Source organism: Zalophus californianus, chromosome 3 (assembly GCF_009762305.2).
Source record: "Zalophus californianus isolate mZalCal1 chromosome 3, mZalCal1.pri.v2, whole genome shotgun sequence".
Classification (NCBI taxonomy): domain Eukaryota; kingdom Metazoa; phylum Chordata; class Mammalia; order Carnivora; family Otariidae; genus Zalophus; species Zalophus californianus.
In genome coordinates, this window is record NC_045597.1 from 16974819 (window position 1) to 17000283 (window position 25465).

The window sequence follows — 25465 nt, forward strand, 5'->3', positions numbered from 1 at the left end:
TGGTAACATTTTATCTGTCGAACTGAGCTGCATCCTCTCACAATGAGATGAAGTGACTTCAACAAAATTAGATTTTGATAGATAACTACAAAATCTTCTTATTTAGGGGAAGATTTAAATCTTTTCCATCATCAATTAATATTTAGTAAGCACACATTGAGTGCAAGGCACTGTATTCCGTGTTCTGTGCCTATTCTTATGAGAATAATAATTTACCTGTCTTTCATAATAGAATTGCAAAGCAGTCTGTAAGATCTGTCTGGTGATAAGTAATCAGAACAAGTACAAATGGTAACAAGTACAAGGAAGAAAAAAATCAAACCTACAACAGGGAATGCCAGGCTTATTCTAGGGCTGAGATCACAAACTCAAATGCCCACAGGAACTGGGAAGGCAAGCAGGTACAAATTGGTACAATGCTAGACAGAGGCAGGAAACCCCCCAAAGACGATAGCTGGGAGGCACCAACTAAGGCTTTCACATTAGATAAACTGAATAACAATTACAAACTAGGTTGGAGGGTCTACTTGGCCTATGGTTCCACAATCCCTACCACCACCACCACGCTTGCCATGTAGAGGCGGGAACACTGGCTCTGAAGTCAGAACCTGAGATTGAGGCTTACCTCTACTAGACACCAGTTCTGTAGTCTTGTGGAAATTACTTCATTTTTCTAAATTTCACTTCTTCCTCTTCAAAATGAAAATCATAACACATGCTCTGCCTTAATAATATTGTTGGGCCATCCAAAAGAAATGCTGAAGTTGAAAGAACGTGGTAAAGCTGAAGATACCTCAACAATGTGCAGGATATTATGATGATAATGAGCCAGAGAATTGTGTAGAGTTAGCATCAACTAAGGAGGAAATATCGTATTAGCTATTTATTCTATTGTATAATATGATGGGGTATTTGTACTGCATATGACATACATTTTAGAAAAGAAAACTGAATATACAACTAATTATTAGTATCTGGAGAAACACCTGCCCTCTAAATAATTATTAATTATAATTAATTAAAAATTATAATAATTAGCCATGCTATGGGCAGGTAGAATGCAGATAACAATAGACTTGATGAGTGAGTCCCAAGATGGCTCAATGGTTGGAAGAAACATTTGCCCTGAGAGGCGGTGGGGAGAGAAGGCTGTGTAACCAGTTGCCCATTTACTTTTGGTCATTATATTTACTTTTGGGGAGGGTCAATTAACATTAAAGTAAAATATACAATTTTTCAACATGGATATCTGAAAATATAATGAGAAGCATAACTGATGAGTTGGGATTGTTTTGTAAGCCTTTTATAAAGAAATTAATAAAAATGTATTGAAAAACATTTTTTAAAAAACCTGAATCAATGGTGAGTTCTACATGTTGTTAGATAATAAGATTCACTATCAGAAAGATGTCAGTTCTCCCAAGATAAATATATGGATTCAATCTAATTCCAACCTAATCTCAGCAGAGATTTCCATGGATTGTGATTAGCTGATTCTATAATGTATGTGGAAGAGTAAAGGGCCATGAAAAACTATGACACTCCAGAAAAACAGGGTGAACAGAACACTAAGACTTTTATATTAGAACTATAGTAATTAAAATAATGTGCTTTTGCTATGCCCTCAGAAAACAGAATAAAGCCTAAAAATAAACATGCACTATAAGAAAATTCTATTTATGACAGAGTAGGCATTGCAGATAGGTGAGGGCTAGATGGATTAGTCAATAAATGAAGATAAGTAGTGGTTAAACATATAGAAATAAATAAAATGGATTCAACTTTACAAACAACATAAAAGTTGCAAGGGAATATCTTTATAATCTTATGACAGTGAAAAATTTCTTAATCAATACACAAAAAAATTAATTATAAAAGGAACAGTCTGATGAATACAATTACAATAAATGAAGGATATCCTCTTTGTCAAAAAGAAAAAGATAAAAGGAAAAGCCACAAACTGAGATATTTATAGCCTAAAACACCAACAAAAGATTCATAACCAGAATATATTAAAAACTGTTACAAATCAGTCCAAAAAGATAATAACCAAGGACAAAAACGTTTAAATACATGAACAAGAATTTTGCTGAAGAGTAAGCACAAAAACCCCCATAATACTTCACATTTAATATTTTGGCAAAAATCTAAATCTATGGCATCTACAACTAGGTGGTGTGCAAATTGGTACAACCACTTGGCAAATAATCCAGCAATTTTAATCCTCATATAAACCCAAAAAAAAACTTCTGCATGTATCAACCAGGAGACATGTATAAGAATGTCCATAGAGGGGTACCTCGGTAGCTCAGTCGATTAAGTGTCCTACTTTTAGTTTTGGCTCAGGTCATGATCTCAGGGTCATGGGATTGAGCCCTGGTCAGCTCCATGTTCAGTGGGGGATCTGCTTGAGATTCTTCCCCTGCCCCAACTCACGCACTCACATGCGTGCTTGCGCTCTCTCAAATAAATAAAAAAATCTTTTAAAAAAAAAGAATGTCCACAGAAACAGTGTTTATAATATCAAGTATGTGAGATTCATAACTCTAAGGTCAATCAACAGTACATTAGACAAATAAGTGGTATTGTATCTACTCATAGAGTAGAGAAAAATAAGCAAACTAAATCCAAGTATCAGTATCGATGAACCTTGAAACAGAGTAAAAAATCTTAAAAGAAATCACTAAACATCACTAAACTCTAAAGTTCAAAGGCAGGCAAAAGAGAATATTGCTTCCAGATACATACATAGGTAGTATAGTAAAGCTATATATAAAGCATAAGAGTGATTTACAAAATTCAGTATTAAGTTAACCGCCACAGAACAGTGAAAAGAAAAGTAATTATGGAGTATATAATAAAAGTATGATGAAGTTCTGATAATGATTTTGTCTTAACCAGCAGGTGGTGAGCTTACAGTGTTTGCCTTCTTATTACTATGTAAACTATACATGCACAATAAATAATTTATCTATATGATAAATTTTATAATAAACACTTTTTAAAGAAGTGGTTATCAAAGTATGTAAGGTTGTGGTAGATGAAGAAATTGCTAAAAAATAGCTAGTTGGGGAGGAGCATATTTGGAAGCAGCAGAATGGAGAGTAAATAATATGACTACAACTCCATTGCTTCATGAAATTTAAATAATGAAAGACAGAAAAATGAGGAAAAAACAACGCTTTCAGGAGGACAAAAGATGATTTAAAATTCTCTAGATATTTATATGTTTATATTAGAAGAGAAGAACAAATACATTTGCTCTGAAAGGTGATAAAAGTCAACTGCTATTTCTCATGTAAATTTATATCCATGCCAAACCTTTCTCAATTTGACGATGAATCATCCTCCACCAAGCTTCTTAAGAAAGAGAGATAAAGAGCAGCATTTTTTTAAATTCACATTTAAAAATATAATAGAACAAGGAAAATTTCAATTTGGGAGATGCCACTGAGAATGGACAATTTCCATTTACACAAGAAGATAAGTAACTGATGCATATATAATTAAGTTTAGGCTAATTGGGATCTGAAAACAATGTAATACAAAAGTATTTTTAGAAAGAAAGAGAAAGAGAAGGAAGGAAGGAAGGAAGGGAGGGAGGGAGGGAGGGAGGGAGGGAAGGAGGAAGGGAGGAAGGGGGGAAGGAACTTCAAAGTATACCACTCATTAATAGGCATAACACACTACAGAGTAACAAATAAGATTGAAACAAAGCAAAAATCCAATCTCCAAATATTTATTCCCAAGACCTTCTGAAAATACAATGAACATATGAGTCTTATCAGAGTTATTAGTGCTACATTCATTTGTCCATCAAACAAAGAGAACAATTTCTCTCCTAAAGTAGTGACTTTCAGTGCATGAATTAGCAGCCCCGCTGGAAACATTTGGAAATCTATGAAAGCAGTTTTGATTATCACAATGACAGGTAGGGTCAATTGGCATCCAGTGGGTGGGAACTTCAGATACTGAACATCCCATAATATGCGAGACATTCTTGCACAATGAATTACCTCACTCCCAATGCAAAAAGCTTCCATGTTAAAACACACGAGGAGCCTTTTTCTTCTTCTACACTTACGTTAACTTATGCTAACTTTGGCCTTAATTAGTGCAGTAAGATAATTAGAGTATAAACTCCCTCACTCATAAAACTTACACCTGTGAAGTAGATATTTTAATTTTAATAAAATATGACCTAGACTTTCTGGAATTTTCCTAAACAATGGATTCATTGGGGTGCCTGGATGGCTCAGTGGTTAAGCCTCCAACTCTTGATTTCGGCTTAGGTCATAATCTCAGGGTCGTGAGATCGAGCCCTGAGTCAGGCTCCTCACTGGGCATGGAGTCTGCTTAAGATTCTCTCTCTCCTCTCCCTCTGGCCCTCCCTGTCTCTCCTCGTGGGCATGTGCACATAACTCTCTCTCAAAAAAAAGCGGGGGCCGTGGTGCCTGGGTGGCACAGTCAGTTAAGCTTCAGATTCTTGGTTTCCACTCAGGTTGTGATTCAGGGTCATGAGATCGAGCCCCACATTGGGCTTTGCACTCAGTGTGAAGTCTGCTTAAAACAGACTCTCTCTCTCCCTTTCACTCTGCCCCTCCCCCCATGTACTCACACACTCTCTTTCTCTAAAATAAATAAATAAACCTTTTTAAAAACCACACACACAATGGATTTGTCTATAATTTCATTATTGTATAGATTTAATGTTACAAAACCTTTGTAACTAAGGTTTTATTTCTTCGTTCCTTTACCTGTTAGGTTTACGTAACCAGGAAAAAGGACAGCAAATTGATGGTGTTTGATGGACACTTAACACTCTCAGGGAACTCATTTTCATTTAACCATTTGCCTCTTTTGGTAGCTATTCAGAAAAAAAAAAAAAAAGAGTGCATGATAACAATAAAGAAGCCCTAGGAATATCAACAAAATACTCCATTCTTCCCTGCAAGACCTGTAATACAGGCTCTCTGCTTTTTTTTTTTTTTTTTTTTTTTTTTTTTTTCTTCTTTAGAGAGAGAAGCAGAGGGAGAAGCAGGCTCCCAAGGAGCAGGGAGCCCGATGTGGGACTCGATCCCAGGACCCTGGGATCATGACCTGAGCCGAAGGCAGACGCTTAACCATCTGAGCCACCCAGGCGCCCTACAGGCTCTCTGCTTTAAGCCCATTAAAAAAGTGACAACAGATCCAAAATAGAGTCACTTGTGCTAAGCCCACATAACCAAAGCAAGATTCACAGTGTGAACCTGTCCCAGGAATGGAATCTGAATTACCTGGCCAGCCCTAGTGAGGTACTCTGATAAATCCCTGTCATCTCTCAAAGGAAGGTGACCTTGCCTGAAACAACCCATTCTTTCCTAGTAACTTCTTTGTCCCCCCTACTTTTTCCTATGAAAGTCTTTCATTCCGTGCAGCTCTTCAGAGCTCCTTTCTACCTGCTAGATAAGATGCTCCCCAATTCATGAATCGTGGCATAAAGCCAATAAGATCTTTAAAATTTACTCAGTTGAATTTTGTTTTTTGGAGTTTTTTTTTAACAAGTCATTTTTCACCATTAACTACTGAAACAGAGAAGATCCACTAATAAAGTCTAACCTTAGGAACTTTAGGAAATAACATAAATCCCTATTAGCAATCAAACTAATTTTAATATGCAACTCAGCTTTTTATATTGTAGCTGATCAACAGAACAGAAAGTAGAGGGATGGTGTTTACAAAGTAGCCAACCCTGTTTGTAGATGAAGTGCAAAGAAAAAACTAACCATTTTACATAATTATGAGCACTTAATCCATTTACAATTTATAGTAGCTACTAATAATGACCAGTGAACTGGCTTTTACTTTATTATCCAAGTATCAAAAACATTGCCTACCTGTCATAAATTACCTTGTTTATACTCAGGATCAAAATCAGAAGAGAAATTAAAAAAATTTTCTCTGTGGGCAATTAGGCTGACCACAAAACATAGTAAATTTGAGTTTCTGAGTTTCCCTGGGGCCAATGTATTAAGGGAAATGAACAAAGTCCTCAGTATCTATTTTTGGTTAGTACGTCTCAGGGTACAAAGTTTAAGCTAGGTCACCATGGGAGGAAATTTTATAGGCGATTTTACACAAGATAATTCTTGTAAAGATTTCCTCTAATATTTAAAAACATACACAAATTTACCCTGGTCTTTGACTTATATACAAAATCAGATTCTGCAGCCCTGAGTTCTGATGACTATCACTGAATGTAAAATCTACTTCCTGGCATTTCAACGCTGTCGAGAGAAAGCCTAGAAATATGCAGTGAACTTTTGAGGCGAAATCCCTAATTCTTCCAATGTTACACAGTCTTCTGCAATACTAATTCAGCACTTAATAAACATATGACAGGTAAACATATTTTACCATCATATTTCCTAAATTCTGGCTACTGGTCAGGATACTTCCAAATTTTTATATTTATTTCAGACTGAGCAACATTTTAAGCGAAATAGAAACAAAATAATCTTTGTAGACTACATTTGTTTTTCACATATGGAATACAACAAACACACACACACACACATTTTAACCTTAGTAGAAAAACAGGGTAGAGTTTTTTGTATCTGAAAGTGTAGAATATGAGTGGCTATAAGCTTTATGCATCTACGTGCACCTAGGAATTTGCTTTATGTCTTTATATAACTTAGTTAAATTATTTTTAATATGGACCCAAACAAGAAATAAAGATGTCTTGTGGGGAAAAAAGTGCAAGTTACCAAAATTTACTGATACTGATACTGAAATGAGGCTGGAGAAAGAAAAAGACTTCATAGTTTGGAAAGATTATAAATATGAATATATAAAAAAAGATACTGTGTGTTCAAAATGGTCATTTATCAGAGGTTATTTTTTATCTTTACACATTTCCTCAAAGCTCTACATCCCTTCCCCTGATTCCCCATAGAACATTCCATAGATCACCTCAGCAGGGACTGGAGAATATTTCCTCATGGCACACATATTACTACATTATAAATACATTTTTCCTGCACAGAACTCCATGCTGGGGAGACCAAGGCTCTGAGATGGTTTCTAAACTGGCAAGGAACAGAGCCAGGATTTTAATCCAGGTCTTCTGACGTTAAGCACCTTTCATTATGCAACAGTCATCTCCCTAATGAGGTTTTGGTCTATTAATGAGGCTGGACCATCTCTATCTTCCTCTAGGCAATTGATTTTTTTTTCCCCTGTTAAATGAGAGTAGAGTCAATGAACAGTGTGAAAGGAAATAAAACTACAAAAATAAAATTACAACTCCAACCAAGAAGTAGAAAGTCTTACTCCTAGAGTGTCTTCAGTGTCACCCTGATCATGCCATCCCAGCAGCTACAGTGAACAAACAGGTCCCCATCAGAAAAATATCCCTACTAGAAGAAGGAGGGTAATATTTACTCCATTTCTCCTAATAATTTATATAGGCAATGTTCAGAGCAAAGAGAACATTCATTCGTCACTGCAGGAGTAAGTAATGCTTATGAAAAGATAAATTTAAGTCAAGTGACTACTTACTATGTAAACATTGACTGGATTCCAACACATCAAAAGCTATTAAAAGGAATCCAACTTCCCAGTTATTCCTTGCATCGAAGAAAAGCCCTGTTCTATATTCTCATCCTTGTTTTCATATTAGATGCAAAAGAATAAAAAGCTGAGGATTTCTTCTTAACTGCTTTGCCTTGTGAGACAACCAAAAAGTAAAAAACCAATAACATCTACTGTTTTTTAGTGCAGGGTCAGAAGATGATATGCAATTATATATATTTATTGGACAAATGACACTTGTTATCTTTTTCCCTTGAGGCCACAAACACGGCACACATTCTATGAGTATTTCCCTCATAGAAACACATTCCTTAAAAATTTTAGCTGGACATTTTGTTTTATCTTTTTTTACCGCCTCTCAGATTTTATGGATTAGAGTTGAAAAGTCGACACTTAAAAATAAAGTATGGTTTGGAAATGGTTATCTGTGAATAAGAGTTCATTATTCCCCTTTGACAATTGCAAGTAAAGTCAAAATATGTTCTGTCCATGTTTGACATAAAGAAATATTTTCCAGATGACCTGGAGATTATGGACTTTCTGGAAAAGCAATTTTATTGTAAATGAAGGCATACATACACATCTGTAGGCATTCCCCAATCTGTAAATGGTTCCACTCCCAAATAGTTTGTTTATAAGATCTTATAAAGCTTGAAGTTTGTATGAGTGTGTGTGTGTGTGTGTGTGTGTGTGCGCGCGCACACACACACATATGCAGAGAGAGGGAAAGAGAGACAGAGACAGAGGGAAATAATGTGGATATTCTCCCAGAGGAAGGAGTTCTCCATCTCATTTTCAACATTCAACAATTTTTAACCAGCTTTTCAACTACCCTTCTGCAGCTCCAACTACTGTTCCAAGGGCAGGCAGCATCAGCAGCAAACAGGAGCTTGTTAAAACTGAAAAATCCCAGGCTCCACCCAAACCCTACTGCAGCAAAATTTGCATAAGATCCCAGGTGGTTCCAATGTACATTAAGGTCTAAGAAGCACTGGCCTAGACCTCCCAACCCCAAAGTCTCCCAATCCAAGTACTTCACCTCAGTCCTTCCAACACTGAATGCCATCCACAACTGCTCAGAAACCATTCAACTCACACACACAAGCCTCTCCCCAACCACCCCCCCCACCGACCTCTGCCCCACGATTCCTACAGTGCTGACTGCGTCAGCTTCCACTAGTCACCCAAGCAGAGACTGGAGGCTGTCTTACATGTCTTGGGCTCCAGGAGGCAGTCTGTGTTGCTCTCCATTATGACCTAGCACCTAGTGACTACTCAGAACTTAATGAATATCTATTGAATGAAGAAAACTAGTAACCAGGCAGATATGCCCCTGTGTCCCTCCTCTGTATCCAACTGCTAGAGTCTCTTTTTTTTTTTATATGAGCAATCATCTGGTTTATAAAAAGATGCAACAATATTTAAAATGATACAAAATATCAACTTCAAAACATCAAGAAGTGAGTGTATTTAACCATAGTCAGCTCATAACAGAGCAAATGGGTAAGAAGAGTAATTCATGATACAGCATATTGCTAATATGAACTGGCAACATAAAAAGTTGGTAAAGGAAGGCAGAGGAACTCTATCTTTTAAGAATTAGAACAAAGGGGCTCCATAATCGTCTGGCATCCGCTCAATGTTGTACCTATGGTTAGAAATGTACATGATGGGAACTCCAGGGATCTTCCTGATCCTTCGTTTAAGGTCCCAGTCAACTGAGGCCACAATGGAACACTTGTGCTGAGTTACTCTCTGTACTAAGCAGTCATCTGCATAGGCTCCTTTGTGTATACATGGTAATCGTTCAAATCTTGGATCCTTGGCAATCCTTAGAGCCACTCAATACTTTTGCCCCAGTTTCTCAATTTCAGCCATTACACAGTCAGTTATACAAGGGATACACGTGGCATACAGACAGTCCATCATTGACTATACTAAGTCAAGTTTCGCTTTAATGGAAAAGTTGATAAAGTTGGTATCAACCAGGATGTGGTAAGGTGGGCCCAGCTGTGTGTTATATTGGAAGAATAAACAGGAAGGATGTTGGGGGACTTCTCTTTCCTTGAGTGTACTGGGATCTTTCTTTTCTTTCTTTTTAGGTTTTAATCTGTCCTTCTCTTTAAGCCTCTGATCTTGGAGACTAAGCATTCACTTCATGGTCGCATACGTTCTTGCTTTCTTTTGCTTCTCCATGTTCATGCCATGCTCGTTTCTTCCGGAATCACCCCATACTGCTAGAGTCTCTTAATGAGTCTCTCAGGCTCTGATTCCTTCTCCTATCAGTACAGGAATTTGGTTTTCATGAAACACAAATACTGATTGTGAGTCACAATCAGTATTTGTGTTTCACTCAAATAAAATGAATGCATCCTACATTACTACTACCTTGATGTTCCCAAAACACGTATCAGATGATCCTCTTACACTCTCCATAATGCTTTAAAACTGTGATCTCCCACAGAGGAAAAAGCCAAGTTTCAGTGCCTGAGGATGGCCACGGCCCATTCCTAAGTGTTACCTGTCCCACTCATCTGCCCCAACCACATCTCATGTTCCACCTTTACTGAAGTGTAAGCCACTCCTTGTTCCCATCTTCATCCTCAACTCCTCAAATCAAGTTGGATTATATTGAATCCTTATTGCCTGTAAGTATAAAGCAATGTATTGGGTTTTGCACTTCTGAAAAGCTATATTAGGGCTTAAAAATAACAAAATTAATTATGAAAATTTAAAATATGCGCCAATACATTTTCATAAACAATCATGAGATACGGAAATCAAACACCTAATAGGAAAACTACCTCCTAATTTTCCTGGCGGGGGGGGGCGTGTATTTCTGCATGAGCTAACCGACGGAAAAATCTTAATATACAAATCCAAATAAACTAAGGCTGAAGACACCTTTTCAGTTTCTAGTGTGCTCCTAAGTGTTGGCATTTTTTGTTTCTCCAAAGATCGTCCTAGGTCTTTCAAAATACAGACACAGGTCTACAAAACTCTAATTGCCCATTTGCTGTGCATGAATCCTTGCAATATTTTTCTCCACATAAACACTGCAAAGGGGCAGGTTCCATGCAGGCTCCAGCTTAATCTTAAAAGTAAATACCACTTTTGGTTCTTAGGACTGGGGTCTCAAAAAAAGCATAAAACAGGGAGCCACCACTCAAGCTGAATAAATTGGGGGTGCTTAAACAGGTAGTTCCAAAACCCAAATCTCATACCATTTTCACATCTCAGTGCCCTAGAATACATTACACACCTAAGCCCCCATATGGAGCATGTACATCCTCCATCACTAAATCACCCTAACCCAGCCCAACTGTAGCACTTTAGTAAAGGCTTTCTTAACTTATCCCCAAAGTTAAAGACTTTTAGCACAGCTTCTGTTAACAAGTTATCTATATGTCTATCTCCTACTAAATTCTAAAGCCCTCACCTGGGTGCAGTATTCATGTCTTCCCCATCTTTTTTTCTCAAATACTTAGCATGGTGCCTCATACTGAATAAACAAACCTCTAATGTAGGTAAAATAGCATTAAGAGCCACAGGTTGAAGATAGCCCTAAGTGTTCTGAATTTTTTAAAGATATATTTACTTATTTGAGAGAGAGAGAGAGAGAGAGAGAGAATGGGGTGGAGAGGGGGAGCAAAGGGAGGGGGAGAGAGAGAATCTCAAGCAGACTCTCCGCTGAGCACAGAGCCTGATGGACTAGATCTCACAACCCCGAGATCATGACCTGAGCCAAAAACAAGTGTTAGACGCTTAACTGACTAAGCCACCTAGGCACCCCCTAAGTGTTCTGATTTAAAGTCAAAATTTGAAACTTCCTGGGACCTGAGATCAACCCCAGTGAACCACAAGCTGGACGCAAAATGGGACTTGGACTTGGAGGACAGGTGGAAACTGGCAACTGAGGAATGCACACTCATGGCAGCACAATGCAAAAGCTCATACAACAATAAGGTGGAGGAAGGATGGCAAAGGAGAAAGGAAAAGTGAGTGGGAAAATGGCAGCCCAGACCATTCTAATGAGCAATCCTTGGTAAGATAAGTGTTTATAATAAGTGTAAATAATAAGAGAAGTTATATATATATATATATATACACTTATAATAAGTGTAAATAATAAGAGAAGTTATTATTATATATATGTTTATATGCAATCTAATATATACATATCTTCACATACACACATATCACATATTTTGTCTATTATGCAATAAATTTGTCCGCATATGATATGCCCTCAATGATGCTATCATACATCTCTTAAGTATATAATGGTCATCATAACAGAAATCTTAATAAGGCAACTATTGATGAGTTGGCTACTAAGAAATTTATATTACAAAATGAACTTTATATAAACTGATACAAAAGTGGCATTAAAAACATATGTAATAATAGTCACAGAAACTGATATAAAATATGGATCAATCATTCGTACTGCTGGACCAATATTTAAGATGTAGCCAATTGCAGTGCAAAGAAAATGAAAGCTCGTCACACAACATCAAGCCTCACAGAGCACAGCAGTGCCACCCAGACTGAACTGCCAGAGCCTAATGAGAGATGCAGAAGTACCAGGAGTAAGAGAAATTTTCGTAACAAGTTGACATTTCCTTATCTATTGAATCTAATAATAATGAACTTGTTTTGTTTTATAATTAAATTTTAGAAAATAATTTTATCATATTTTATGAAAGAATCAGTCTGCAACGGGTTGGAAAAAGGAGGAAGCGGGGCCAGAGGAGGAGGAAGAAGAGGAGGAGGAGGAATGGAAGGAGAACTGATCCTTCCCCACCCAGAGTTTGAGAAGCACTGCTCTTCTACCCCACCAGAAGCCCGTCCAGTTAGTGGCTAATACTGGTCTCACACTAGAAGTTGAAACGAGCTGACAATTCCAGAGACAGGATCAGAGACAACTTGGATTTGGTTATTTAAGCTGCTCATAGATTTGGAGCACTCGGGGCAGTGCTTTAGTGAGGGAACTTCTTTTATTTATTAGAGGAGTGTATCTGGCACTGTTTTCTAGGAGGAGATGAAAATGTCCCTGTTTTAAGAAAAATACTGTTTTTGGATGGATTTAGAATAAATACTTTCTAGCGTCCATTTCAACTCCAAAAATCTCTGATTCTATTACTGGCTTAATGCTGAAAAATGTGCTAACCTGCAGTACAAAAAACAGTTAATTTGACAATGGAATCAAAAAAAGGAGTACTCAGTTTAACTTATCATCTGTACCGTATACAACACGATATAAGATTGGAGCCTTCAGTTCAAAAAATTATAGAGGAAGGCATTACCTGGGAAAGTGAAATCATTGCTTTACTTGTGGAATAGAAAGAAGGAAGGAAGGAAGGAAGGAAAGGAGGGAGGGAATGAGGGAGGCCATGTGATTTGCCTCAAGGGATGAGACACACAATTAATAATGTGAACTGCTAGTGATAAATTGGACTGTGAGAAGTCTGAAGTTTTATTTGAAGGAAACACCCATCATTAAAGATGGGAAACTAGCAAACTAAAGTGATGTGATTCTGAGTAAGTGAGAGAGTGGGATTCAGCATTTTAGCTGCTTTAGCTGGGGAGACCTCATCATAGTTTTAGACTGTCCTTATAAGCATAAATTATCACCCCATGAAACTTTTGATAGGCTGGATACTGACCTGGAAATTAACAATCAAGCATACCGCAGAAAAAAATTTATAACTGAATCTTTTTGCTTATAACCAGCATGGTGTTGATTAGAGGAGAAAAGCAAAACCATGGTGCGGTGCCTGGGTGGCTCAGTCGTTAAGCGTCTGCCTTCGGCTCAGGTCATGATCCCGGGGTCCTGGAATCGAGCCCCATATCAGGCTCCCTGCTCAGCAGGAAGCCTGCTTCTCCCTCTCCCACTCCCCCTGCTTGTGTTCCTTCTCTCTCTTTGTCTCTCTCTGTCAAATAAATAAATAAAATCTTTAAAAAAAAAAGCAAAACCATGGCAATTCTTTAAATTGCTATTGTTAAAATAGAATTAGCTTAATTAGCAATGAGAGATACAAAGCTTCACCTGTCCTAGAAATCACTCCCTCCTATGCTATAAAGATTTGGTGATAGAGAGTAATTCTTATTGGTAAGATAACATTTGCTGAATAGGGAAGAAGGTTCTGGAATTTGGCTTTCCTATTTAATAAACTACTCCTCAATGAATTGCTCTATCAAAAAACACTTAAAAAAACACACACACACACACACACACACACACACACACACAAAACAAGCAACTCTGGTATGTTGTCCAAAGTGAATCCAGTGGTTTTTCTTCCTAAACCATCACATGTCACCAAAAATATGTCATCAAGTTTGGGTATATGTATGTCCTTCTAGAAATACTTTTCCAATATGGTTATTATTTGTGAAAGTCACAATATTCCCATTTAAACTATATCTTTTAGTCCATATATTTAGTACTATTTAATATTCTGAAATATCTACGGCAACAAAATAATGTGTTACCGTCAAAATAACCTGACTCCAACAGTTTATAAATATTATTTGTTGTTCTCTTGTGAATTAAATCCCTTTCTTTTGACAAGTGATTTTTTAATAGCTAAATTCAAAAAAGTTTATGTATTTAAAGGAATCACTTTAAAATGTAGTTAAAACAGGGGCGCCTGGGTGGCTCAGTCAGTTAAACATCTGACTTTTGATTTCAGCTCAGGTCATGATCTCTTGGTCTGAGATCAAGCCCTGCATGGCACTAAACGCTCATCATGGAGTCTCCTGGGGATTCTCTCTCTCTCCCTCTGAGGAGGCCCCCCTCTCACACTCTCTCCCTAAAATAAATAAAATCCTTAAAAAATAAAATAAAACGTGGTTAAAAACTAAAAAAATGTAGTTAAAAAACTATGGCAATTTATTCTTTAGTGAGAGGAAAGAAAGGAGTCAATTTTTCTGAAACACACATATATAACCAATTTTTGTTAAGGTATTGGGCAATATTTACACTATGATAAGTACATATATTTTCTCTAATGAGTCAAATAGTGCACTGTGACATATCCTTTTTTGTAAAACTTTGTATTTTTCCTAGATTTAATTGTTGCCTCTCTTTTTCCCTTTGCTTAGACTCTTCCCAAACTCTCCCCATTAAAACAACTTAAAATACAGGTTTTCCTATGATCAAAGTTATCCGGTAATCCATAACCCGGAGCCCTCAATTCTCCCCGGAGACCTGTCAAATAACTATTGTCCTGTGATTTTTCCTTCACTGCTTCTAATTTCTATATTGCTGCAGGAGCATCCAGTGTCACTTGGTCTTAAATTCTTTGTGCACCACAAAGGACTTATTTTTCTCACTTTTTTTTTTAAAGATTTTATTTATTTATTCAGAAGAGACAGAGAGAGACAGGCAGAGGGAGAAGCAGGCTCCCCGCCGAGCAGGGAGCCTGATGCGGGACTTGATCCCAGGCCCCTGGGATCATGACCTGAGCCGAAGGCAGACGCTTAACGACTGAGCCACCCAGGCGCCCTTATTTTTCTCACTTAAAGGCCTTTAGGATCTGGTCTTCATGCCTAGAGTTGTGAAATTTCATAATGATGTTCTTGGATCTTTTTCAATAATTTCGTTATGAATTGAATGTAGGAGCTTGTGTCCTTCAGTTCTGGGACAATTTTTTTTTTTAATTACTTTGAAAATGTCTTTTTTCTTTTGTTTATGCTGCACTTTTAATGAAAACACTATCAGTTGGATATTATGTGGTCTGCTTGTTATATTTTCTAGGACATTTCCTTAATGGTCAGACATTTCTATTGATTAATTTTATTCTTTCGATTTTTAAAATATCATGAGGTCGCTCTTATTTCTTCAATTGTTTTGATTGTAATAGCATTACATTCTTTCCCATAGAGGCAATGTCTTCTCCTATTTCTCTAAGTTACTTTCATTTTTTGTTGAGTCATCTTTTCTGCTCCTGAACTATTAATTTAGCTTCTCCAAACTCCTTTCTGGTACTTCTTGCTTCTTGCTGTAGACCATTTCATTCTTTTTGTAGTGTACTCCAAATACATGGTGATCCTTGGCTTTATTCAAGAGAAAATAAAATAATGCCCGGGAATCCTGTGCAGCTTATCAACAAATGGACTTATTTCACTGCTCAAGGTGAGCAAGCAGGGACTTGATCCTTCAAATATCAAAGATCTGGAGACCTTTTCTGTAGAACCAGTTTCTTCAGAAAATAAGCTTTCTCTCAAGCCCTGTTTGAGAGTTACAGGCCTATGTGCCAATGCTTTTAGAGATACATCGCAGGAGAGAGCTACAGCTCTCACCGTTGATCATGGAGACTTTACCTTTAGCTGTGCATGGTGTTCCCATTTTAGAATCACCCTAACTCAGTGTATCCATGGAATAAATCACATCCCTGAAGAAGTAGGGGCCCTCTAGTAATCAGTTGTCTGCTCATACAGGGGAAGGGGATACGGCGAGCTACACTATATCTTGTTCAGACTTTCACAAAACTCCCTGTTTTTGCCCCATATTTCCCTCCCGACTTCCGCAGTATCTACTATTGCCAATTCCTGTCTTTTCCAAGCTTCCTCCTTGTTGGCACCTCCCTCTGTAAGCACCAAGTATTCAACTCTCTCTGCTTGAGTAATCCCTCCTTCCAATTTATATTACCCAGAAATTCACAACATTTCCAATCTATTATCTCCCCTCAAATTCTCTTTGTTCATGTGTGTTTCTATCCTTTGTGTTCCTTTGATTTCAGTGAGGTATTCAGGAGGGAGTATAGGCAAAGACATTTACTCAAGTTGCCATGTTTAACTGTAATCTCAAGATCTTTCTTCTGTCAGAAAATATGTTACTCCTAATATAATCAAGTTACCTGAATTTTATTACAGAAAAGAATCACACAGTCCTACTTTTCATTCACCTTCTTGATTTAAGATAAGAATTTGCTATTTTTCTTTGCAGGAGGTGGTCCATCAGCATCCAGCAACAAAAGCCAACAAACAAAATCTGGCACATATTTATGAACAATTTAACTACCTAGGATGATTCTTAAAATTTCCTTAGTTACGGGGGAGGGAAGGAAGCCTGAAATGACCACTCTCGTCTATGTGTCTACTTTTTACCATTCAAGAGACCAAAATTATCAGTCATGTACAAAATACAGACTGCTATTCCATCTCCTTGGCATCCATCAGAAATTTCCCAGCTAGTCGTTCCTTGTAGAATGACAATGCCACATAGTAACAGCTGAACTCACTGGAAGAAAGGCACGTATGATGGGACGAGAGGACCTGACTTGACAAAAAGCATTACGAGTAAGTGGCTTCCCTTGCCATCTATCACTCCTCCTGCATCCTCCACACTGGCATTAAGAAATCTCTTACCAAGTGCTGAAAGAGCAGATGGGTTTATCATAACACAATAACAGCCAAAGAAAAGTCCAAAATGAAAAGACCGACTTTGTAACAAGAAGAAATATTTGATGTTGGATTTCAATCAAGGTTTGAGCCTACTCCATGCATTTCACTCTCCACTGGTAATTTTAATAAAACCAATTGAGAATTCACCTTGATCCAGTCAGTTTCCTGTTAAAATCAATAAAAAAGAAAATATGGGGCCACAGACAGCTAGCACTGATTCTGCAGAGACTTGACTTCCTTCAAATGAAAAGCTTTCATAAATCCAACTCAAAAAACAAAACAGAAAAACAGAAAAGCATGCCTCTCATAAAAACACAGGGTCTGGGATGACTAAACAAGAAAGTGTGTGAGGTTTACATTGACCACAAACATACTGTGAGTTCAAAGGATGGCCTAGTTATCAAAAAAGTTAAGGCAACCTTGAGTAGCTTACAGCAACGTTGAGAAGCATAAGAGGTCCCCAGCTAATTAACGCTATTTATAAAGATTAAGGCATTTTTTTTTCTGTTCAAAAAAAATCAAGATACCCAATGAGTTTACCAAATATTTTAATTATAATGGATGTTTAGGCAGTGTTAAATAACTTACTATGTGTGATTTCTGATTTTAATGAAAAAAAATGCTAATAAAAGGACTGTTGAAACCTGAATCTGATTTCTAAAAGCAGGACCACATATAAACCATCCCATGAATATGTTAAAAGTCAGCCAATTTTTAATAACAGGAAGGGTAAGAACAGGGACCACCTCTCTCATTACATTTCTAAAGCTCCCTAACATTTATAATACAGGTCTACATATTTGGAAATGCTGTCAAAATTGCCTTGCTAATGAGAATGGCTCAAAGTACTAACATAGCTTGCTCCTCAAATGTAGATCAGATAATGAGAGCTTAAGCACTTAGTGCATACGCTGTAGAAATTAAAAATGAAAACAAGGTATGACACCTTCTCAGAATAGTAAAGTACATTAAAGTATATGCTGAGCAATGAAACAAACACTGAAGCCATGAGTTCCTAATCACAGAAGAAGACTTTGATTTATTGATTTTGGGGAAAAGGCTTATAACTCTGATTTAACAAAGAAAAACATTTTAATAGAATGCCAATCTTAAAGAGATGTTCAACAATTAAATATTTGTAGGTGCCAAGCATGTAATAAGGGGTAAATAGATGGCTCTTTCATATTAATTATGATTTAGTGGTTGCTAAAGAAATCTTTTATTTAAATGTTGCTGTTGTCCAATGAAGACAAAAGTTTAGATATGGGTAGAATCAAGCTGGGTTTTTTTCCCTCTACGCTCTAGGGCATGTTTTTACATTATCCCTCACAGCGATCATCCCCCTACACTGCAATTTGTTTATATGTCCTCTTGCAACACTTGATCATGAGCCCTTTGAGATCAAGGATATATTAGATCTCTTTGTGTCTCAAGCACTAGACTTGGCCTACGAAAGATACACCATGAATGAATAATGACAGGAGCCCATACATTAGGCAACCCAGGCATGAATGCAGATTTTATTTCTATATTCGGACAATGGACTTAGCTAAAGCCCCTTCCTTGGTAACGGTCTAGGGCGTGAATAAAAAAATAGTTTCCCACTCAAGTAATAATTTTAATTGGGGTTGCAGCCTGGAGCATTGTGTTAAAAAGGATTCTAATAATGAATTTAGGTATAGTAGCAGGGGTTTCAATGTGCTAGAGATGCAGAAAGAGAGTAAACCAAGTATATTCAACATTACGAGCCTAGGTTTAAAAAGTTGATGGTCTGCAGTATGTAAAAATGGATGTCCTTGTGAAAAGACATCATTGGAATTACTTTGGTCGGGAATAAGGAACAGGACGCTATGAATGTTATTAATTTCTTTTTTTTTTATGTGTAAATACATCAGCTAGAGGACGAGGCAAAAGCAGTTTGTGCAAATATACCACTCACACATGTCATCAACAAAGTGTCTGCAATAAAAGTGGTAAACACAGAGAAAGAGGAGAGAGAGACTCTCAAATCCTTCAAACATTAGTTGGTAATGATTGATTATATAAATGGTGAAAATAAATAAAGGACAAATACTTCCTCAAGTAAATATTCTAATTACCTATTATAAAAGGAAATGTATTTTTTTAAAGATTCTATTTATTTTTGACAGAGAGAGAGAGAGAGAGCGCACAAGCAGGGGGAGCAGCAGAGGGAGAGGGAGAAGCAGGCTCCCCGCTGAGCAGAGAGCCCGATCCGGGGCTCCATCCCAGGACCCTGGGATCATGACCTGAGCTGAAGGTAGACCCTTCACTGTCTGAGCCACCCAGGTGCCCCACATTTTTAAAATTCCTAACTGCCTATTTTGGGTATATTTCTGGTGAAATAATGTTGAATTCTATAAAGAATATTAATATGTAATGGTTAACCAAAATTTCTAAAAATGAATAATTTACTTGTCAAATGTTACTGAGAAAATATAATCACTAATTAAATGATTTAACATGTATAGCCTTATCTGTTAATCGGTGATTTTAATTTTCAAAAGCTAACAATTTACTAATTTTAAAAGCAAAATAAATAATAAACACAACTGCACTGGGACAATTAAAAGCATTTTATGGGACTACAGCGGATACAGGAATGTATGGGAATACAGGAATTCCTCTTCCAGGAATACATTTTATCATCTCCTTGGAAAAGAGACTATAATTGAAGTTATGACAATTCACAATATCACCATACTCATTTTTGATGGCAAGAAAAAAATTACAATCCAGAAAATTTTTGACCAGAATTATATTGATAATAAACTGCATAGCTCTTTTTTAAACAAGCAAAAACTAAAATTATTGCTTTAAGCATATGTAATATTTTAAGATTTGGCTATCAAACTTTTTTTTTAAAAAAAAAAGGACATAAATATTTGATAAAGAAGTCCCCTCCCGGGCGCCTGGGTGGCTCAGTTGGTTAAGTGATTGCCTTTGGCTCAGGTCATGACCCTCCCCCCTCTCATGTGCTCTCTCTCTCATTCTCTCTCTCAAATAAATAAATAAAATCTTTAAAAAAAAAAAAAAGAAGTCCCCTCCCTCTCATGACCCCTAAAAATAACCAGCAAACAAAGGTACCTTAATCATCCTACACACTGACAATATGCTGGTTTTCAACTTTTAGTTCTAATTTTTTCAAACTCTCCCTTCCCTCTTGCTAACTGCCACTGCACATGAGTCTACGTTCTCATAAACCTCAGACCCAAGTTACCTAAAACAATAATCTGGCCATGTAATTCTTTGGCTTTATAATCTACTTACATGGCATGATTCACTGAATTGCATCATTACCAGCTTCCTCATTTCTCAGTATCCGTACGCACACTCTTCCTTTTTTCCCATCTAATCAGGTCCAAATTGCTGCATTGCACGCCACCATCCTGTGTGATCTGGTACAGTCATGCCCATGGTCTAATTCTCTCAAAACAAAGACAAAATAGATAGCCTCGATTAAATGCTCCCATTTATGCACTGGGGAATGAAAAACACAAGAATGCCATGTGGGAACTCTAAGATAGTAAGTTTATACCCCAGGCCATGTGTTCTTAATCCTTAACCCCACCATGTTTCACCCTTCCTACTCATTAACTGCTAAAATCTATGTTTACTGTAAAAGGGTGGGTTCACGTGCTTAACTGATAGGATCACTTGGATTCTGATTTGTTTTCCAGACCAGTCTCACCTACAATGGCTAGGTTAAAAAGTATATATCACCTGTTTATTTGACTCTTTATATTGTGTTTTTTATAAAAAGTAAATCATTGGGTGAAAAATTAAGCCAAAAAAAGAGAAAAATCATTCTTCTATGCAATTCAGCTTACCTACAAGCTTTCTTTGTTCATCTGTGATGACATCAGAACTCACCGCAAAAAGACGTTTTAGAGCAAAGAAAACCAGAATAGAATTCTCTTGACAACTCAAACTCAGAGAATGGTTCTGATTCCTCTAATTGCATCAAACTTACGACTGGACAAATAATCAAGAACAATCTGAAGATGAGCATGGAAGTCACACCTATAAAGTAATACTAGGCATGCCTTAGAAAGAATGAAGTATGTGCCAATACAGAAAAATCTCCACTGTACAGTGTTTGTGAGAAAGCAATTTGGAGAACAGTAAATGTATAATCCCCTCATTTATATAATTCTTAGAGAACAGAATTCTATTACGGGTATGAACAGAAAAGAAAGGGTAAACACAAGATACTATTTACATGGGTTACACTGGAGTGGATTAAAAACTCCTGTTCCCACACTGAAATGCCTTAACATGGAGTAAGAGCATGTTGTACAAAGAGCACACAAGTGCTCCAAAGCCACACTGTTGGTCAGCTCAAGTGCTTTCTGTTATGCTCACACTTTAACGTGATCTTCATATTCCAACCAAATGTTGAGAAACTGATGGAAAACATTCCCATCTTATTTCAAAAGAAAGTGTACAACTTGGCTAGCTGTTCAACATTCAAATAATGGATTGGTTTTACTTATCCAGGGAGAAGAAACACTACTTCATTTCTGCAGTTTCAAGCCTGAAAGGTTTTACTGGTTCTTAGTTTTTGTTTGTTTGTTGGATTTGGGTTGTTTTTACTCTTGGGCTGTGTCAAATAAATGATCCTAGAAGCTACTTTGTCAAGAATACAACAGCAAAGCATCTAATATAATGAGTATAGGGAAATTACAGAATTATACTTACTTAGATCTAAAAAAGGATCTCTGAAACAGAGTTAACATGTGCTGACAATGGCAGGTTGGAGTCCTAACTTCATTACCTAGAACACATTGCTTCTCTATTAAATATGAAAATGGTTATGTCTCTAATATCTCTTCCATTATCACCGAATGCCATCATAGACTAAACTACATTATTAACTGCATGCCAAAGATGGCTTCAGCACGGTTTATAGAGCCAAACAGGATATCGTTAAAATCAAATCATCCACTGGTAGGGCGAATCTTCTTGGGCACATCAGGTTCCCAAGAAGGCAAAGTTGTACACCAGTCTGTGGAACCACTGTTGATTTCCTGAAATATTTTAAGCGAGCTAAAGATTTCAAGGTGCTCAACTAAATAAATTATCCTTCATTTAATTGACCATGCTATTCACAATGAACACCTCCTTAATAAATGGCTCAGTATAGGGATATTGACTTGAGAACTTAAAACAGGTTATCAAAGGCAAAAAGGAAATTGTTTATCAAATGATGGAAGAACACGGCAAGCTCGTCCCAGTAATCACTAGGCTGTATGAAACTATGTTGTCTTTGTAAAAAAGATAACATAGGACACAGATTAATAAGCTATAGAATAAATAATATAGAACATAGAATAAATAGAATAAATAATAAGCTATCGGATTATAAAATAATAACAATATAATAACAATAATGTAAATAAGCCACTGGTACTTAATCAGTTTTGGTCTTTCTTGCTTAGTTAAAAACTCAAAATGGGGAGCACATGGGTGGATCAGTTGGTTGGGCGACCAATTCTTGGTTTTGGCTCAGGTCACAATCTTAGGGCTGCGAGATCTAGCCCTATATCAGGCTTCATGCTCAGCACAGAGTCTGCTGGAGATTCTCTCCCTCTGCCCCTTGCCCCACTCTCTCTCTCTCTCTCAAATAAATAAATAATCTTAAAAAAAAAACTCAAAATAGGAAGTAAGAGGTGTGTATACACAATTCACAGTGCCAGAGGAAACAGACATGGAAATAAGAGCCTGTGGCCACACATCACGTAAGCAGGGATGTGAGCACACCCTGTCCTTGGGAGCTATTGACACTTAGAAACAAATAAGGAGGATACACGCTGAAAAATGAGAAAGTTTAAAAAAAAAAAAAAGAAAAAGAAAAGCTACTTCAACAAAAGAAAAGAACTGAAACCTAACAAGGTTAAAAGTGTTTTCAAGAGACTGTAACGGAGAAGGGAAAAAAGAAAGTTATTTGGTTTGGTAACGCTTTCGGAAGTACTGCCAATTTCATATAAGACAGATGTGAAATGATGATACAATTAGGGTGCTTAGGTATCTTCTTCAAAGCCAAGGTAACTTTCTGAATGAATTATTTATAACTCACATACTACTGACAAGTATTCCACATCACTTTCTTTAAGCCTTCTATTAAACGGTACCCATTTTCTCCTTGGCTTCTCTCTCTTTTTCACTCCTCAATCTCAGAGGCTAAAAATCACTCTTCTACCTGCCTACCCCAAAGACCTTCTTGCCCGGGGAGTCTGGAACCTTCGACAGTTTACAGACATCCAGCTGAGAATTTCGTAAGGGCACAGTCTGACTGTTCCTGAACCAGGAGTTTGTATCCAGTTTGGATTCTGTCGCAATCCTATCACCTCCTTGTTAACAACCCAGGTTAGGGTACAGGCCAAACAGCTGGCACAACACAGGAGCTGGAGGCTACATCTCCCTCTATTATGTCATTATCTGTTTACAAAGGGACTATCTCCACAGGTTGCTAGGATGTTCCAGGCCTAACAAAATTAATCACACAGATTTGAAGGGATATGTATAGCTTAGCCACAGTCATTATAACAGACTTTGTCGGCCTTCACTGTTTTCAATTGCACTATCTGCCAACATTATTACTGTGTGACCAGAACAAATAAATAAACGAGTGGTGTTGTCTTTGCTTGCGACAATGGAAGTAGGATGTCCTGTGTCTGGACAGGAATAGCCTCACTCTATGACTGAGATGAGCAGGGCCCACAAAGCATTCGGAGAAGGATTAGGAGAAGAAAATGGATGCTACCTGTATTAAAGTATCTAAAGAATCATCACATGAAAACAAATCTTGGTTCCTTCCGCATGTCTCCACAGGGAAAATGTCAAATACATAGGTAGAAGAGGCAGCCGGCTATATCTCATTCCCTGCAAAAGAATTACCTGAGGGCGCCTGGGTGGCTCAGTTGGTTAAGCGACTGCCTTCGGCTCAGGTCATGATCCTGGAGTCCCGGGATCTAGTCCCGCATTGGGCTCCCTGCTCAGCGGGGCGTCTGCTTCTCCCTCTGACCCTCCCCCTTCTCATGCTCTCTCTCTCTCTCTCATTCTCTCTCTCAAATAAATAAATAAATAAAATCTTAAAAAAAAATTACCTGAAATGCAGAGCTTTCCAGAGCTAGAAAGGGTGTCAGAATTTCCTCCACACGTGGCGCTGCCCTTTTTTGCTGGATGTCGGAGGCCTGGGTTCAAGGGCCAGGGTTAAGGCAACAACTGGATTCCTAAGGCAGGGATGAGTCAGTAGCGCTTAACTCTCTGAGACTCAATCCCTTTTTATATCAGAAATGAAATTCACAGACAATAGAACCCATCTCACGTATATATTTTTCTTAATCAGTAAAATGTACTAACTATAATATAAAAGGACCTTTCAACTTTTAAAAATTGTAATGAAATAATAGTTCAATACATAAATGCTTCGACCAGACTTCCCAAGAAGGCCATGAAAATAATGAGAGGACAGACACAACGTGTTTTATCAGTTATTCAAGTACCAAAAGCAGCTTAGCCATCAGTACCATGATTTGTTACAATAGTGAATAATGCCTGGTAAAATATGGAACGCAACAAAGCATAGTCTTTTTTTTCAATTTACATGACAGTGGCATTTCTGAAAAATTCACTGCATAAAAAAACCACAGGAAAATATTTTTTTTAATGAATAATAGAGTTAGTTTCCAAACTCAGAAAATTATACACAGGTTTTTCATTTGCAGGAATGTCTTCAAGAACATTTGAAAGGCGTGTGGAGTAAGAGACAACTCTGTGCATTGCAGGGAGCCACGCCACTCCAGTCCCCAGTCACTACAAACCAGTGGCACCCACTCAACTACCGTGACACAGATATGACTTTGTCATGTTTCCAAAGTGCCCCTATGGGTGATCCTATTTTTGCTCATTGTGATGGTTAATTTTACCTATCACTTGACTAGGTAGGCTAAGGGATCCCCAGAGAGCCAGTAACACATTGTTTCTGGGTGTGTCTGTAAGGATGTTTCCGGAGGGGATCAGCAGTGAATCAGAAGACTGAGCAAAAGAGGCTTGCCCTCTTCCAACATGGGAGGGCATCATCCAATTTGCTGAGGACCCAAACAGAACAAAAAGGCAGAGGAAAGGCAACTTCCCCATTTCCCTTCTTGAGTTGAGACATCCGTCTTCCCCTGCCTGTCCTCAGACATCAGAGCTCCCCACTCTCAGACCTTCAGACTCAAGAGACTTAAAATCAGTTCTCAGACCCTTGGATCTGGATGAAATGGCACCACTGGGTCTCCAGCTTGCAGATGGCTGATTGTGGGACTTCTCAGTCTCCACAACCACATGAGCCAATTCCTATAATAAATCCATCTTCTGGCACCAGGGTGGCTCAGTTGGTTAAGCGACTGCCTTCAGCTCAGGTCATGATCCTGGAGTGCCAGGATCGAGTCCCACATCGGGCTAATGAGTC

General features: G+C 37.6%; 1 protein-coding gene and 1 pseudogene across 1 annotated transcript in view; both read right to left on the minus strand.

Moving 5' to 3' along the window:
* The window catches only part of GPC6 (glypican 6), a 1077716-nt gene that overhangs the window by 986592 nt on the left and 65659 nt on the right, over positions 1-25465 (minus strand). The window lies entirely within an intron of this gene.
* LOC113920627 lies at positions 9175-9771 on the minus strand (annotated as a pseudogene).